General features: G+C 36.7%; 1 protein-coding gene across 4 annotated transcripts in view; it reads right to left on the reverse strand.

The window, feature by feature from the left end:
- Lrrc4c (leucine rich repeat containing 4C) overlaps positions 1 to 15,628 on the reverse strand; it is a 1,364,812-nt gene that overhangs the window by 556,500 nt on the left and 792,684 nt on the right. For all 4 annotated transcript variants that reach the window (XM_055599890.1, XM_055599907.1, XM_055599872.1 and 1 more), the window contains exon 4: positions 900 to 1,036. The gene's annotated coding sequence lies outside the window, so the exon portion shown is untranslated. The remainder of the gene's footprint in view (positions 1 to 899; positions 1,037 to 15,628) is intronic.

A 15,628-nucleotide genomic window follows, 5' to 3' on the forward strand; every position in this document is an offset into this window, starting at 1 on the left:
CCAAGTAACATTTTTTTTTCCTCATCCCTTTAAAACTCCATCAGGAATTCAAGTAAGTATTTGTCACTTAAAATGGCAGGTACTATCTTCTCCCTTATCATGAATGGTGCTGAATGTCAAAGCAATTTGATTTTTTTTCCTTTTGTTGAAACACAGTGAAAACTACAGCTGAGCAAGCAGGCTATTTGCATTTCCCAGACTGAACAACTTGGGTTGCTTTGACTCTAAATAGTACTAGATTTAGCAAGAGAGAAGGCTATAACCCGTGTCCTCAGCCCACACAAGGCCATTTCTGTTGGGTGACTTGCATTTTCATTCTTCCTTATAGGTTCATTCAAGCAAGAAAAACATTGTCAATAATCCTGCAGAAAATACCTTCATGCTGTCACCACATCAAGTTTTCCAATAAGCAAGCTTCCGAAGGGAGAGTAAAGACAGTTGCCTTACCCAAATACTCTGTTCCATATTAATGATCCAAATGCTGCCCCAGCTTCAAAACAACAAAAAAGGTGGCACATCACCATTTGTTGCTAATTTTATTTTGAATTCTGGCAGGCCCATTTACCACCCTTTAAAATCCCAGGGCAGCGGGTGGAAACATCTGTTTGAGTAACAGTTTGACTCCTATCATTGTGCATAAATCTCCTGTAGCAAAAGTTTTATGAGGTGGGTACTTTCCTGTTTCATCCATTTGTAACTGACTGAAGGCCCAAATAAACAAGATGAAATGGACAGACTTTCAGCCATATGCTGACATCCACATGTGTACATATGGGGAGGGAACAGAAGCTGTCAGCTGTACCAAAGAAACATTATAATTATCTGAAAAGTAATTAACCACCCCATCATCAATGGATCTTTGAAGGATTCTAGCAGTGTAAATTATAGCTCTCACATACCTGTAGCAAGTTGTCTATGTATCAGTTTTCCTGTTTGCCAAGCTTGAATCCAGTTAATTTACTGAGATCCCGAAGAGGTGTCAGGATGTCTCCATAGTGTCAACATACATACATTATTTTTTTTCCTTCGGTAATACCTTTATCAAGTAAAATTAAAGTACATAATTAGGCTTTCAGTTTATTCAGTGCTACATCTTCATCATCTTTGACTTCAGTGGGAGCTATTTGACCACTGCTATTTTCACAATAGATAGTCATAGACAGAACTTTTAAAACAAGCACATTGTGGGTCATAGTGTACTGATCTGTACCCTATGTACATCTGTACTGATCTATAGTACTCTGTCTAGGTCATTAAAGGATAAGACATACATAAAATTATTGATAAATGTATCAAATTTCATTAAGGTGAGCTTTTAAACTCAAATATGATTATATTCAGAAGAGCCTTTTACAGGAGATAAGTTGGATACGGTTCTGTGATGGTTATTTTTCCAAGTATTATTTTTTTTTGAATACCCTTTTCCAAGAACCTATTAGCTTCACTCTCCAGGGCAGGTATCTCTATTAGTCTTATCAGTCAAATGGAGGGAATATCAAGTTTAATGTCAATTAATCCAAATCTATGGTTCTTTTTTATTTAATTAAGGGAAGAAGCTTGGGTTCTTATTTTACTTAAAAACATCAAAATATTTGTACACAAAATTTATCTAAGATAAAAACAAAACAAGAAAACCACTTTTACATTAGACTATGGTGAATCCTAAGTAAAATACCGCTATGAGATTTATGCCATGATAAATTATATATCTTTGCTTAAACATTTTTTCCTGTTAGATAAAATTAATGAAAGAGCATGGACATCGGCCTAACACAAGGCTTCAGAAGATCAAGCCAAGATGAAGTCACTCATATTAGGCATCACATAATCAGAGTAACAGTTTATAAGACATAAAAATTCCAAAATAAGTTCATTTTTACAGAAGTGAAGGACATAAAATCTATTCCAGAAAGACCTGGTTTCCTAAAGTATAGTAATGATTGCTTGCTAGCTTTCAGTCCTTCCCAGGAAACTGTCAAAGTCGGGCATACTGGCAACCAGTCAACCTCAATTTTACCCTACACTGTTCTCTTGTCCAAGCTAGCTCACAAAACCCACTGTTCTTTTCAGCCCAAAGTATAGCTTTCTGCTCTAGTAAATGGAATGCTATCCATCTAGTATTCTTTCAAAACCAAAACAAAGCAAATTAGATCTGAACTGAATTTGTTGAAAGTTTTTTCTTCAACACCGTTGTGGTTGCTTTTCTCTTGCTGTGATAAAAACACTGGCAAAAAGTATCTTACAGAGGAAAGAGTATCTTTAATCTAACCTTCAGGTAAAAGTCCATCATTGAAGGAAGTCAGGGGTGAATCTCACGGTAGGAATTTTGCTGAAATGCAATTGATGACTTTACTTTCTAGCTTGTCTTCTCATAGACTTATGCTTAGATAATGTTTTTATACTGTCCCAAACCAGCTGCCTAGTGATGGTGCCATCTGTTGATAAGCTGGACACTCCTGAATAAATTAATAATTAAGTCAATTGCTTATAGAAATGCTCACAAGTCAATCAAAGCATTTGAACATCTGGGCAATATTTTAGTCAAAACTTTACTCTCAGGATCTAAGGTGATTCAAGTTCACAATTAAAGCTAATTAGGTTGGGCGCAGTGACACATAACTGTAATCCCAGCACTTGGAGAGGCAGTGTCAGGCTAATTTCTGTGAGTTCAAGGCCAGGCTGGTCTACAAGAGAATCCAAAAAAGCCAAGGCTACACAGAGAAACCACTGTCTCCAAGAACCTAATACCGAAACCAAAAGAAAGAAAGAAAATAAAAGCTAACTAGGATAGACACCATATCATTTTGAGGTTTTTGTTTTGGCCATTGCTGTTTTGGATGTACAAGGCTTATCTAAATAAATTCAACAGAAAATTTCATTAATTTAAACCAGTGGGTCTTTAGCCTTTCTAATGCTAAACCCTTTAATAAAGTTACTCTTGTTGTGGTGACCTCAGCCATTAAATTATTTTAGTTGCTATTGTTATGAATCATAATGTAAATACATTTGTTTTCGAAATGGTCTTAGGCAACCCCTGTGAAAAGGTTATTCAAACCCCAAAGGAAATGATACCCATAGGTTGAGAACTGCTGACTAAAATTATTATACTTATAAATTTTAATATTCTGATATTAACTATATTTATTAAGAGACTTTCAATCCTGTATTGCTTCTTGCTTCATTTCTTAAGATCATTATAACAGAATAACAAAACCCTTCTATCATTTCATGTTTAAGAAATAGCTAACCGAGCAGAGGCTGCCTCTATCATGAACTCAGTTGCCTTCTCTTTGATCACTCGTCGCTGGAAATGTGGCCTTACCAGGACACAGAGAAGATGAACCACATAGTCCTGATGAGACTTGATAAGCTATGGGCAGATGGCAAAGGAGGAGGATTCCCCCTTTCAGTGAACTAGGGGAAGGAGATAGGGTGGAATTGGGAGGGAGGAAGGGACTGGGAGGAATTGAGGGATGGGGCTTCAATCAGGATATAAAATGAATAAATTGTAAAAAAAAAAAATGAAATAAAAATGAAATAGCTAATCAGGTGCTGGAGAAATAGCTCAATCGTTAAGAGGACTGTTTGTCTACCCTGTTTACAGAAGTTGGCCAATCCAGGCTCCATATCCTCCTTTCCTAGGGGCCCTTGCTAGGATCAGCCCCATAGGATCCAGGAAGTTGTCTCCACTGCACAAGGTTTCCACATTGCCCCCTCCATGCCCACCTATTCCGGTCAACTCTATCCATACTCTCTCCTCCATTCCTCTCTGCTTCATCTGATTGCTCCTGTTCTCATCCCCATACTCCCTAGGTTTACTCTCAAAATCTCCCTTCCAGGAAGATCCATGCTTGTCCTCTAGAACTGTCGTGTTTATGTAACTTCTCTGGCTTTGTGGATTGCTCCCAGTGGTGCTACTGGGATACCAACACAGCCAGAAAACCTACCACCCACAACCTTTCCTGCTTGAAAGATGTGTTTGAGGCAATGATGAGTCAGAGCTTGTGGAAGTGTTCAACAAATGACTGATCTACCTTGAGGTACAAGCCAAGAGAATGAGCACATGTCCTATAGTGCCTGGATGGTCAGGTTCCAGAGACTAGATGGTTCAAACACCTAGGGTGTCTGACATGACTGACAAAACAAACAAACAAACAACAACAACAACAACAAAGTCAATGAAATAATTCTACTTGATATTTTGCTGTATTAATAGATTGGTGCCTAGCTCAGTTGTCATCAGAGGCTTCTTCCAGCAGTTGATGGGAGCAGAAACAGAGACACATAGAAAACCATTGGGTGGATCTAGGTGAGCCCCGGAGAAGAAAGGGAGAATTGATTCTAGGAGAAAAGTGGTTTAGGAAACCAGAAGGACACAGCTCACAGCTCACAGAGATCAATTAATTGTGGGAGTGGTCAACCAATGACTGATCTACCTTGAATGGTGCTCATAGTGGCTCACAGAGACCTAAGTAAAACAGCAACCATACAGCCTCCATGGGACTGTGAAAGGTCCTCTGGGTACATGTTGTGGTTGTTCCGCTTGGGGTTTTGGTTGGACTCCTAACAGTGGAACTAGGGGTGTCTCCGACTCTTATGCCTCCTTGTGTAACCTTTTCCTAGTACTGGTTTGCCCCTTCTTGCCTTGTTATGAATATTTATCTCTAGTCTCAATGCATATTGTTATACCCTATCGGGTTGATGTACTGGAAGGCCTGTTATTTTCTGAAGGGAAAAGGAGGTGTGATGGATCTAGGGAAGTGGGAATACAGGAAGAAGGACTGGAAAGAATGTAGGGAGGGGAAGCTGCTGTAGAGATGTAGTATATGAGAGAAGAATAAAGAGGAAATTTTAAAAGAGACTCTTTCAAGGGACTCACGCTTGATTCCTAACACTCATGTGATAGCTTATGAATACCTCTAATGGCAGTCCCAGGGACTATTTTTACTTCAACAGATATCAAATATACTTATCGTTTGTAGACACATATGAAAAGAGAACACCTATACACTTAAAATAATAAATAGGCAGCCAACAATAAAAATATTCCATATTCATTTTCAGAGTAATTTCCATATTTGTTCTCTACAAATACTTTTCCATTCTGGATTTTCTTTTGAACTAGTTATCACTACTGGCTCTCTCACTGATTAATAAGTTAAGAAATTCCCTAACATGTGCTCATTCTGTATCTCTATCAATTTTGTGTGTGTGTGTGTGTGTGTGTGTGTGTGTGTGTGTGTGTTTTGAAAAATCATCTTTGACCAATTTAAAACTCCATGATCAGTGGTCCTCCACCTTCATAATGATGACAGGCTTTATATACTGTTTATTATCTTGTGGTGTCCCCAACCATAAAATTATTTTGTTGCTATATTATAACCATTTTTGCTACTGTTATGAATTGCAATGAATTGAATTAAATATTTGATATGTGGCCCCACCAAAGAATCCTCACCCTCAAGCTGAGAACCACTGTTCTAGATAGTATGGAGTGCTCTTAAAAGACAAGACTCAGCAGGGCTCTGGGTCTGGCCTGAGAGCTACAGACATTTCCTGCACATTTCCCTATCAGACACCGTGCTAGATCCTAGGGTTGCACAGTAAAAGCAGGCTTTTTCTAGCGTCAAGGTCAAGAAGACTAGGGTAAGTCCTCACTGATCATTGCCTATAAAGGTCTTCCATAGATATCCTGGAACTAAACACTTTTAATATATCTTAACTTTTTCAAAACCATTTACTTCACGCAATACCAAATTCAAGTAATTTCAAACTATGCTACCGTTTGTTGTCAGAACTCACTCTTCAAAGTCTCGCTAAGTAAATCTGGAAACCAAACAGATCTGTGTAAGAAGAGATACAGGATTACTATCTTTTAATCCTTAAAGTCACCTTGTGAGGTAGGCATTCTCCCTATTTATAGATTTTTAAAGAAATGAGGCTTAAAGAAAGTGATTTTTTTTTTAAATCATGGCACTTTAATATAGAAAGAGATAACTGCGTCTCATAGCACAGTGTCCACATTTATAGACAGAGCCAGAGATCAGGGAGACACAGTGGTTTTCCAACTCTCTGTGGATTGCTTTTAAATCTGACTCTCTCTATCCATTTAACTGGGACCACTAACAAAGGAGAATGAACCACATATGCTATCCAGTCAGCATCCTTGAGAAAACAGAGCTGACAAAGTTGTAAGTTGCAGAGGGCCACAAATGTTCTCTTTCTAAGCCTCATTTGCCAGAGTAGTTATCCCTATTCTGCTGGTCTGAACATTGTGCATGAACACACTTTCCTCCTACTGCAATATTATATGTGTTTATTATTCTACTTAAGCAATGACATGCACACATTTCAATATTTCAAAAAGATAGTGACTATCATAATGCACAGTGACAGAAATGATATGAAGTGGAAAGGAATATAAAGTAGAAAATCTGAGAGGAGTTAGAGGAAGAAGTGTGGGTGAACATGATCAAAATGCAAAGTAAGTATGTATGAATTTACAAATAATCAAAATATTATATTAAAATGTTTATGACTGGATTAAAATTAACCCAAAGCTGGAACAATGATTTCTGCTATGCATCTCAAAACCTCAAAGGATACATTTATCTGGTTAATATGAATGTGAAACACTCATCACACATTATTAGAACCGAACCATAGATTCTACACACAAACACACACACACACCACACATCAAGTAACAGAGTTTCTATGATAGAGAGGAAATACTAGAAGGGACATTGGAGATGGAAGTCTTGAGAATCAGTCATTCTGTTATCTTCTGCTTATTGCATAAGACTGATGAACTCTGCGGATAAGGGTGTGCTGGCTACCTTTGTGCTATGTCCAGAAGTTACTCTGTCTGTGTGTCTCATAGGAGGATAGGAATAGGATTTTATCATGTCTCTTGCAGTGTGGTTGACAACTGGGGCAGGACTCACCTTCTGGCAGAGTAAATTACCTATCAGTAGGTTACAGTCTTCCAGTACATAAACTTTAGTCAAAAGTACAAGTCTTAAAAACCAAAGAGATTGCATGTTTCCCTTTCCTTTTGTGTCTACTCCATTCCAATCTTTCTGTCATTTCTCTTCGTATTTACCCCCATTCTAGTTCACTTTCCAGACTTGTCTCCTCCTCTTTTGTGTAAAACCGTCATGGGAACTGATTGTTTGCTTTCTAGTTTACATCACCCTGCAGTAAACAAGGCAAACAGAAAAGCCATTTGTTATTAGTGTGCCTTAAAAGGTAAGACTGCTTCTTTCACAGAAGGAACAATGAGAAAAATTTTAAAAGTTTGCACAACACAGTAATCCCTTGAAGCACTCCATATTTAGGTCCTCTTGCCGTGCATTACGGGCCTCTCACATAGGGCTCTTGGTTTCAGGCCCTAGGGCCTTCCAGAGACTTTCTCTAATAGGAAATATATAGCCTTCTGTTCTGTTCAAAGGCATCTAAATTCTAAAGGAATTGTATACTATGAAACCTATGCTAATTTCAGTCATTATGCAGATGGCCAAGAATATTGCAGGTTTGCACCTAAAAGTGTTAGTTTTCTCTCCTGAATCAAAGGTATTTGGATGAGCTATTTGTTGATCTCTTTGTCAGAATAAAGTCTATATATCAGAAAGTGCAAATTTGTCAAGCTTCTCCCAGGAAAATGGAATCCCCTGCAGAGCTTGGTGATTGGGCAATGTTGAATTGCAGCTTGTATTTGAATATGAATGACAGAATATCATTCTAAGGAAACCTAACTTTCTAATTAATCATAATATGCCACCTTTGTGCATTTTAAATACACCTGCATTTCTTTGCATTTTCTAGGCTCAATTTGCCTACTCCTTGGCATCCAAAAACAAAACAAAACAAAAAACTTTTCATATTGTACCATTTAATCCTCAATACCATTAAAAGGAGTCTACCTTGAATGAATAGCAGAAATAAGCTCACATTTTGTTATTATGTATAATGTGACCAAAACAATACATGTAATATCTTGTCTCACAAATGTTAAAACCTAGACATTGCATATTAGTCTTTGTGTTGCTTTTCTATTGAATCACATGCTTTAGTGTTTTTGAAATATTAATATTAATATTATTGATCTTACTTCCACTTTCCTCGTGTAAATATTTCTGTGAATGAAAGCAGGCTGTATAGAATAAGATACAAAACAATACTGTTTCCTCTAAGAGAAACGAAAGGCCTCCCATTTAGCACTGTGGCCCATTATAACTGATTAAATCAAAGAGTTAAGATAAGGCATATTTAACACTAAAAACCAACATTTTTCAGATGGAAGTACCATGTGGTATTTTTTTTTTTTTCAGATGCCACTCCACCTCAGGCATGAACCAAGAATAAATTTAAAAAAAACAACAAAACTATCAAATAAAGGTAAGCGTCTTGTGGTAGAAAGTATGTCATAACAGATACTAACTTCATTGTAGGCGTACTGCAAACAATGAGAAGGGTGTAATTGTTGGTGTTCCACAGTGGACAGATAAAACATCAGAAGTTTACAGAGCATTCTTCACCAATTCCACCACATTTTCTGAGTTCACAGAGCTCATATTGAGAAGTAACCTAATCCTTATGAGCCACAAGTCAAAACTATAGATCTTTTACTCTCCTTCCAGCTTACAGCAAGGGTGTCTTAGGGTTACATTCTAACATAAAGACCAAGTCTGTCCTCTTGTGGGTGTTTGACCCCACAGTTAATTCTCTTAGTAGGCCATGTATCCCTATTTAAGGAGGCAATTCCTTCTGATTCTGAAGATCCAAGGTACACTGGGACTCAATATAGGGCATTGCAAGAATATTAATGGTGAATATAAGATCTGTGCAAATGATATCTCAACAAACACTAAATATAATAGAAAGTAATGAGACCCAACACACTAACCAGAAGGAAGCTGGAATATATCATCTTCTAATATTGTTTTACTGGCTATAAATGAATAAAAGGATTTTTATTGCATTTGTGTCATCAGCATTCCCATCTCAATAGGACTTTTGACACAAACATACAATCAGGAACAGAATTATTATATTTATAATGACAGTATTCAATCTTTCATCTTCACTCTGAAATATAATAAACATTTGTAACTTATATAACTCAATAAAAATGTGCTAGTGTATTGATTTCAAACCAGGAACTGATGCCACTTTGTGCCTTGCTCTCATTTCGTCCATATCATCTCTTTCATAATACTTTGAGGAAGCAAAAACATTAAGGTTAAATATATTTATGTTATTAGTGGCAGAAAGTCATGGTCTATGTGCTTAGAAAAAAACACAAAAACAAACAAACAAAAAGTTCCAAACAACACCAACACAAAAAAAGACATATGTGAGCTTTAGGCTACTGTAAAACATGAAGAGCTGATGATATTGCACTGCAGTGAAATCCTGCTACAAGTATGTCTTCAAGAACAGCTTATTGCTAAGGATAACCATAACTGCTCTGAATTGTTTCATGTATTAGTTCTTAGGAAGAAAACCACATGATCATCTGTATACCTCTTGATTATCAGTTCTACATCATCAATCGGTAGCTTCTTCATCTTGAGTTGGTATTCTCTAATATTGATTAGTAGACCTAATAAGATTATAATAATAATAATTTATTTATCTAAAATGTAGGTTATTGATATTAAATAAGATACTTAATGGGAAGCAAAGCATGTTGTGTATGACACAAGATAAGTACTCATCTACTGTTAGTGATGACTTTTCACTTAACCACGAAAAATTTTTGAATGTCACTATGTGAGGATTTATAAACTGTCTGGAATCATGGAGCCTAATTAAAAATCCTCTGAGATTACTTATAAACTATCTTTGGGTAAATATGCTGTCTTCTTGAAGCACAAAGCTCTAAGTCCAAATCCCAAAGAAAAATAAAATTAGAAGAATTTTAGGAACAATAAGAAAGGAATCCATATTTCAGACACTTCCACTTAAACCTTTTCAAAGCAAAGAATCATTAAAAAAAAAAACATTCTCTATGTTAATCCACACATCACCAGTATGTGTGCTGCTTATGTATAACCTTACCATTTGCAAATTGCCCAACCACCAGAGAAAGATATACATGCAAAAACAAAAAAAAAAAACAAAAAACAACAACAACAAAAAAAAAAAACGGTTGTTTCTTAAAAGTAATCTTGGTAAGGACAAGGAAAGCCAGACTCAACATTTGAGTTATTGCACTTCTTGAAATCCAATAACTCCAATATAATGAGGTGAGTGGACATAGGGAGACAGTCCTCTCCTGGAAGCCCTACTCCCAGTTCTTATGGGTGTTAAGTTTAGTGCTGTACAAAGACCTCATATGACCTCATAGAGAAACTCCAGACTCTGATTCTAATCTCAACACACATGCTCCACACAAAGACATCTTTGGGCTTAGAGATAAATCACTGAAGGTTGCTTCCAGAAGACACACCAAAGGATACATTCGTGCAGGTTCTAAGAGTCAGTTTAGGATACAGAGTCTTTCTTAATAATGAGGCTCAGTGTAAAAGTGGATCAGGGCATATATACAGGTACATCACTTAGGCCCATTAAGACTCTGTTTATGAGAATCAGTTCTTTGGAGAAATATAGTTTTTGTTCTTTTAAAGGACTTAACCCCAGCCAAGAAATCTTTTCCTGGAATCTTAATGAAGTGGTGACACTGTGGTGAAGATTAAAGGTCTAACACTGAACTGTTTGTTCTCAAAATAATTTCTTTAGCAATTAAGCAAACTTGTTACAATTTTCAAGTGTGGTACCTAATTCTTCATGTGTACAATGTGAAATGTAATATTTAATTCTGAGAAAAGTGGTTTTATTCTGAAATTTTAGCAAAATAAAATTAATCTCTTTGGGTGCTTCCAATATTGTTTAATAACAGGCCTACGAATAGGTCAGATAAAACATTGAAGTACAAAAGAAACCACTGTGTAAGAAACTCATCTCTATTCTTTTGTCCATTAAAAAGTAATACCCAATAGTAAAGAAAGGTAGTGAAAAAGCCAAGTATATATCAACTATTGAATGAAGGCAACATGGTCCACACATGTGATGAAATTATTATTTACATATTTAAATGAGGAACTATGCAATTTGTAACAACATGGAAGTACCTGAAGATCATTATGTTGAAATAAATATTTCAGACACTGAAAGAAAAGGACAATATTAAGTCACTCAGATGTGAAACATGAAATTAGCATTCGTATGAATGCTCAGAAAAGAATGATTTTACCAGAGGTTTAAGAGAGCCAGGCAGAGCAAAATCCTTACTGAATTCTAAATATTATCCTTCTACCCAGAGATAATTGCAACGACCCACTTTCATCACAAGCTTCTTTCCCCCAGGAATTGGAGACCAAGTCAGCAAAACAAAGCTGGGTACAGTGCAGAAGTCTTGGATACTGGGGTGCCCAAACCCCGTGGACATACCTACATCACAACTTCATCTTTGGTACAGGGAACAGAACTAGAATAGAAAGAATATAAGTGCCTGGGTGCCAAGAAGTCCAATGTAAAAACACCCTAGTTTCTAGTCTCACCTAGAAGAAAACTGCACAAGCAAGACCTGAGTAATAGTTATATCAACAGATATAACATTAATGGGGAAGAAAGAAAGTTTTGTAGGATCCTATACCTAGAAAAGGAACAACAGTCAATCATTGTCTGTTAGAAGAAGGATTAGATTCTTCCAGGGTTTAACCCCTTATTTGTTTTCCAAAGGAGAGTGATCAGCTTTAAAACCATACATACACAAACAACAAAAAGGACTCAGCAGACTGTGTGTATACACACATATATGTATTATATATTCATGTAACAAGTATATTAAAAGCAAAAGAGGCTATTAAGTTGGGAATGGGAAAGCATGACAGAGACTCAAGGGAGGGGAGAGGGAGCGACTGGAGTGAGGAAAGGAAGTGATACAATACTATTTCAACTACAGACATTAAATTATTACTGTAACATATAAAATTAAAATAATAAATCATGTATTTGAGGAGTAATACAAATGCAGGATGGGTAGGAAAGAGGACATAGCTACAGTACTCATGTAAGAAATTCAGCTCCCCCTTTCTGAGAAATAGAGGAAGGGAATAGGAGGGAAGACGGAGGGAGGGTGGAACTGGGATTGGGAGGAGACAGGATGGGGCTACAGTCAGGATGTAAAGTAAATAAATTATAAAAAATGAATATAAATTTAAAAAATCTCTAAAACAAATTTTTAAGAAGCAAGTCATTAACTCAAAAGTACCTAAAACTTCAGTATTCCTGTGTTTTACAGTGAAAAGACTAAGAATAGAAGTCACTGAGAAAAATATACCTGCCACTCCCTGCCCAGTATCCACCTCTACAGTCTAAAATTTCCAGTGTATACCTGGAAGCAAGGATGCATCAAATGATTTTAATCTGTTTTATATATAAATTTATACTTAGAATAGCTTAATTTGTAAAGTCAGCTTAAGAATAAATTTAAAAAATAACATCATGGAAGGGGAAAGTTATAACTACACACTGTATTAAAAGTTACTTGAGTCCAGCCTTTCTATTAAGTAATTGCTTGGACAAATGTATGTACATCTGGCAACCAGAAAAGGCTACTCTCTAGTGGATAACACACATATTCTGGGTATGCTAGTATAGATAGAGCAAAGGGATGGATTTTGGCTCAGCAAAAAACAAAAGTATAACAATATGAGATGGTTCTTACTTTAAGTTGTATAAATTGCATATTTCTGTGTTGTAGTTGACTCTAGATAACACAATAACAGGCACTGGCAACTGCTGTGGTTAGATAATTCTGCATCTTATTTCCTTTCATGTTAGGGAAAATTATGACTATTTTCTCACACAACCTCAATACCTTCAGCATTTTTTATGAAACTAGATGAAGAATTTTCAAAAGTAAAAAAAAAAAAATATTACAGAAAAGCATAAGCTTGTTTGTCTGAAAGGTATATGAGATTCTTTTCTCATTAATCTGACAATGTATCTGACAAAAGTAAATGAAAAATAAAGGATCATTTGGCTCAATATTTGAAGATATAGTCCATCATGAAAGGGAGTCTGTTCGGGTAAAGGACTTGATGAAAATGGCCATGTGAAGTTCATAGTCAGAAGAGCAGAGAGAGGTAATACTGATGCTCAGTTTCTCACTTATTCAATTGAGGCTCCTACTAGGGAGTGGTTCCAATAACATCTAAGGTCCATATTTGGATCTCAGTTAACTAAACTAGCAACTTCCTCATGATATGAATAATGGTTACTCACATGAGTCTATATCTCATGAAATTGATGATCAATATTAATGATCACAAAAGCGAGGGTGTATGTTTTTCAAAACAAGGTTAGTCTTATAACAGAAATTAATGATTTTATACATTATCGCTTCATGTTAGGCCTGAGGTTATTTATAAATTAATTATATAATATTGTTATACAGATATATTTATGAACGTCATAACAGGGTATTAAGCAAAGCATAGAATTAGTGTTTCACAATACAATTTAATAGAGTTATGATACATTAAATAATTTTAATTAAATGCTTAATTAAAATACAGATGTGGCCACTTATTATTTCAGCACAGTACCTAATTTCATTAGTTTGCTAACGCCTTGTTTTGTTTTGTTTTCCAGTGATGGGGCTTGAACTCAGGGCTTTGAGTAATGTAGGCGAGTGTTCTAACATTAAACTTTGTTCTCAGGCAATGAAACAATATTCAATATGATAAAACTGTGTCCCATTGTTTAGTCTCATAAATTAGTGATAAACTAAACTTGTGAGTCAAATTCTTGTATAATCAACTCTTCTTGGGTGTATGCAAAATTTGTATATGCAGCTGTGACTGGCACTTAACTTTTAGATCCCAGTGAAGGAGAAAAAGAGTCTCTCTTTGCTGGTTACACTGTATTACATATTAGTACACCTTAGCAGACACCAATAAATTCTCTTTCTAGGAGTGAGGAAGCAAGCCACCCTACAGAAAAGGGGTATAGGCAGAACTCTGAAAAGAGTCCAGAAAAGTCTGGTGGCAAGGAAGTGCAGAGCTCTTAGAACCACAGGCTGATGGCTGGTTCAAAACAAGGCATTCATCCTATAATTACATGAAACTCTCTTTTGTCAATAACCATAATAGATTATAAAAAACTGAGGTCAGAAGTTGACCTTGTCAGTTTCTTGATTTCACTTTGGTGCAGAGGAACCAGTTAGCCCAAACTTGTACTCCTAATGGATGGAATGAAATATAAGTTATGAACCTAGATGTCCCTCAACTGAAGAATGGATACAAAAAAAATGTGGCACATTTACACAGTGGAATACTACTCAGCTATTAAAAACAAAGAAATAATGAAATTTGCAGGCAAATGGATGGAACTAGAAAAAAAAATCATCCTGAATGAGGTAACTAAGACCCAGAAAGATGCACATGTAACTTATAGGTGGATATTAGACCTATAGTACAAGATAACCATACTTCAATCCACACAGGGAAAAAAGCAAAATAACAATGAAGGCACAAGGGGATGTGCCTGACTGTCACCCTGAAAGGTAAATAGAATAGACAGAAGTGGGTGAAGACTGGGAACTGGGCAAGATATGGAATAGGGAGAGAAGCAAGGGTGGATTGGAATGGGGGAAAATGGGTGTGGGAAATGAAAGGGCTGCAAACAAGAAGGGAATCTGGAAAGGGACATCTCTTGGTCAAACTGTAGGCCTGCTACAGGGTAGGCTTCTGGAAGGATATGGGTGTAACTCTAGCTGAGACTCATAACAAGGGGGGGTTGGTGAGATGAAGACCGAAGTAACCACCTTCTAGTCAGGCAGGACTAGTTGAACGAGGGGAACAACAACCTACCTATGTTGTAAGAGACGATTAATATTTACGATTGATATATCTTCTGGTAATGCTTGCTGTTAATTCTACACAGCTGTATACCCAAATCACCACACAGAGACTGGGTTTGTTTAGTTAACCTAGAACACAATGCTGAGCAATAATTTACTCCCTCCTAATGCTGCAAGCCCTCATAGTTTCCTAACATATAGCTTTCCCACATTATACTTGCTTTTAGTGATATATTAGGTCCAGTTCATCTCTCCATACTGTTCCAAGATCTCTCCTCCAGCTCTGCTCCTCTCTCCTTTCGGCCCTTCTCTTCCCACTCATTTTCTGCCCTCTTTTTTTTTTCTTTTTTTATTATTAAATTTTTATTTTTAATATTAATTACAGTTTATTTATTTTGTATCCCAGCTGTAGCCCCCTCCCTCATTCCCTCTCAATCCCACCCTCCCTCCCTCAACTTCTCCCTGCCCCTCTCTTAAGTCCACTGATAGGGAAGATCCTCCTCCCCTTCCATCTGACCCTAGATTATCAGGTCTCATCAGGAATGCCTGCAATGTCCTCCTCTGTGGCCTAGCAAGGCTGCTCCTCCCTCGTGGGGGTTGGGGAGAAGGTCAAAGAGCCAGCCATTGAGTTCATGTCAGAGACAGTCCCTGTTCCCCTTACTAGGAAACCTACTTGGATACTGAGCTGCCATGGGCTACGTCTGAGCAGAGGTTCTAGGTTATTTCCACTTCTTTTTTTTTTTTCATGTTCTC

Source organism: Psammomys obesus, unplaced genomic scaffold, assembly GCF_907164565.1.
Source record: "Psammomys obesus unplaced genomic scaffold, mPsaObe1.curated_primary_1811, whole genome shotgun sequence".
In the NCBI taxonomy this organism is placed as follows: Eukaryota; Metazoa; Chordata; class Mammalia; order Rodentia; family Muridae; genus Psammomys; species Psammomys obesus.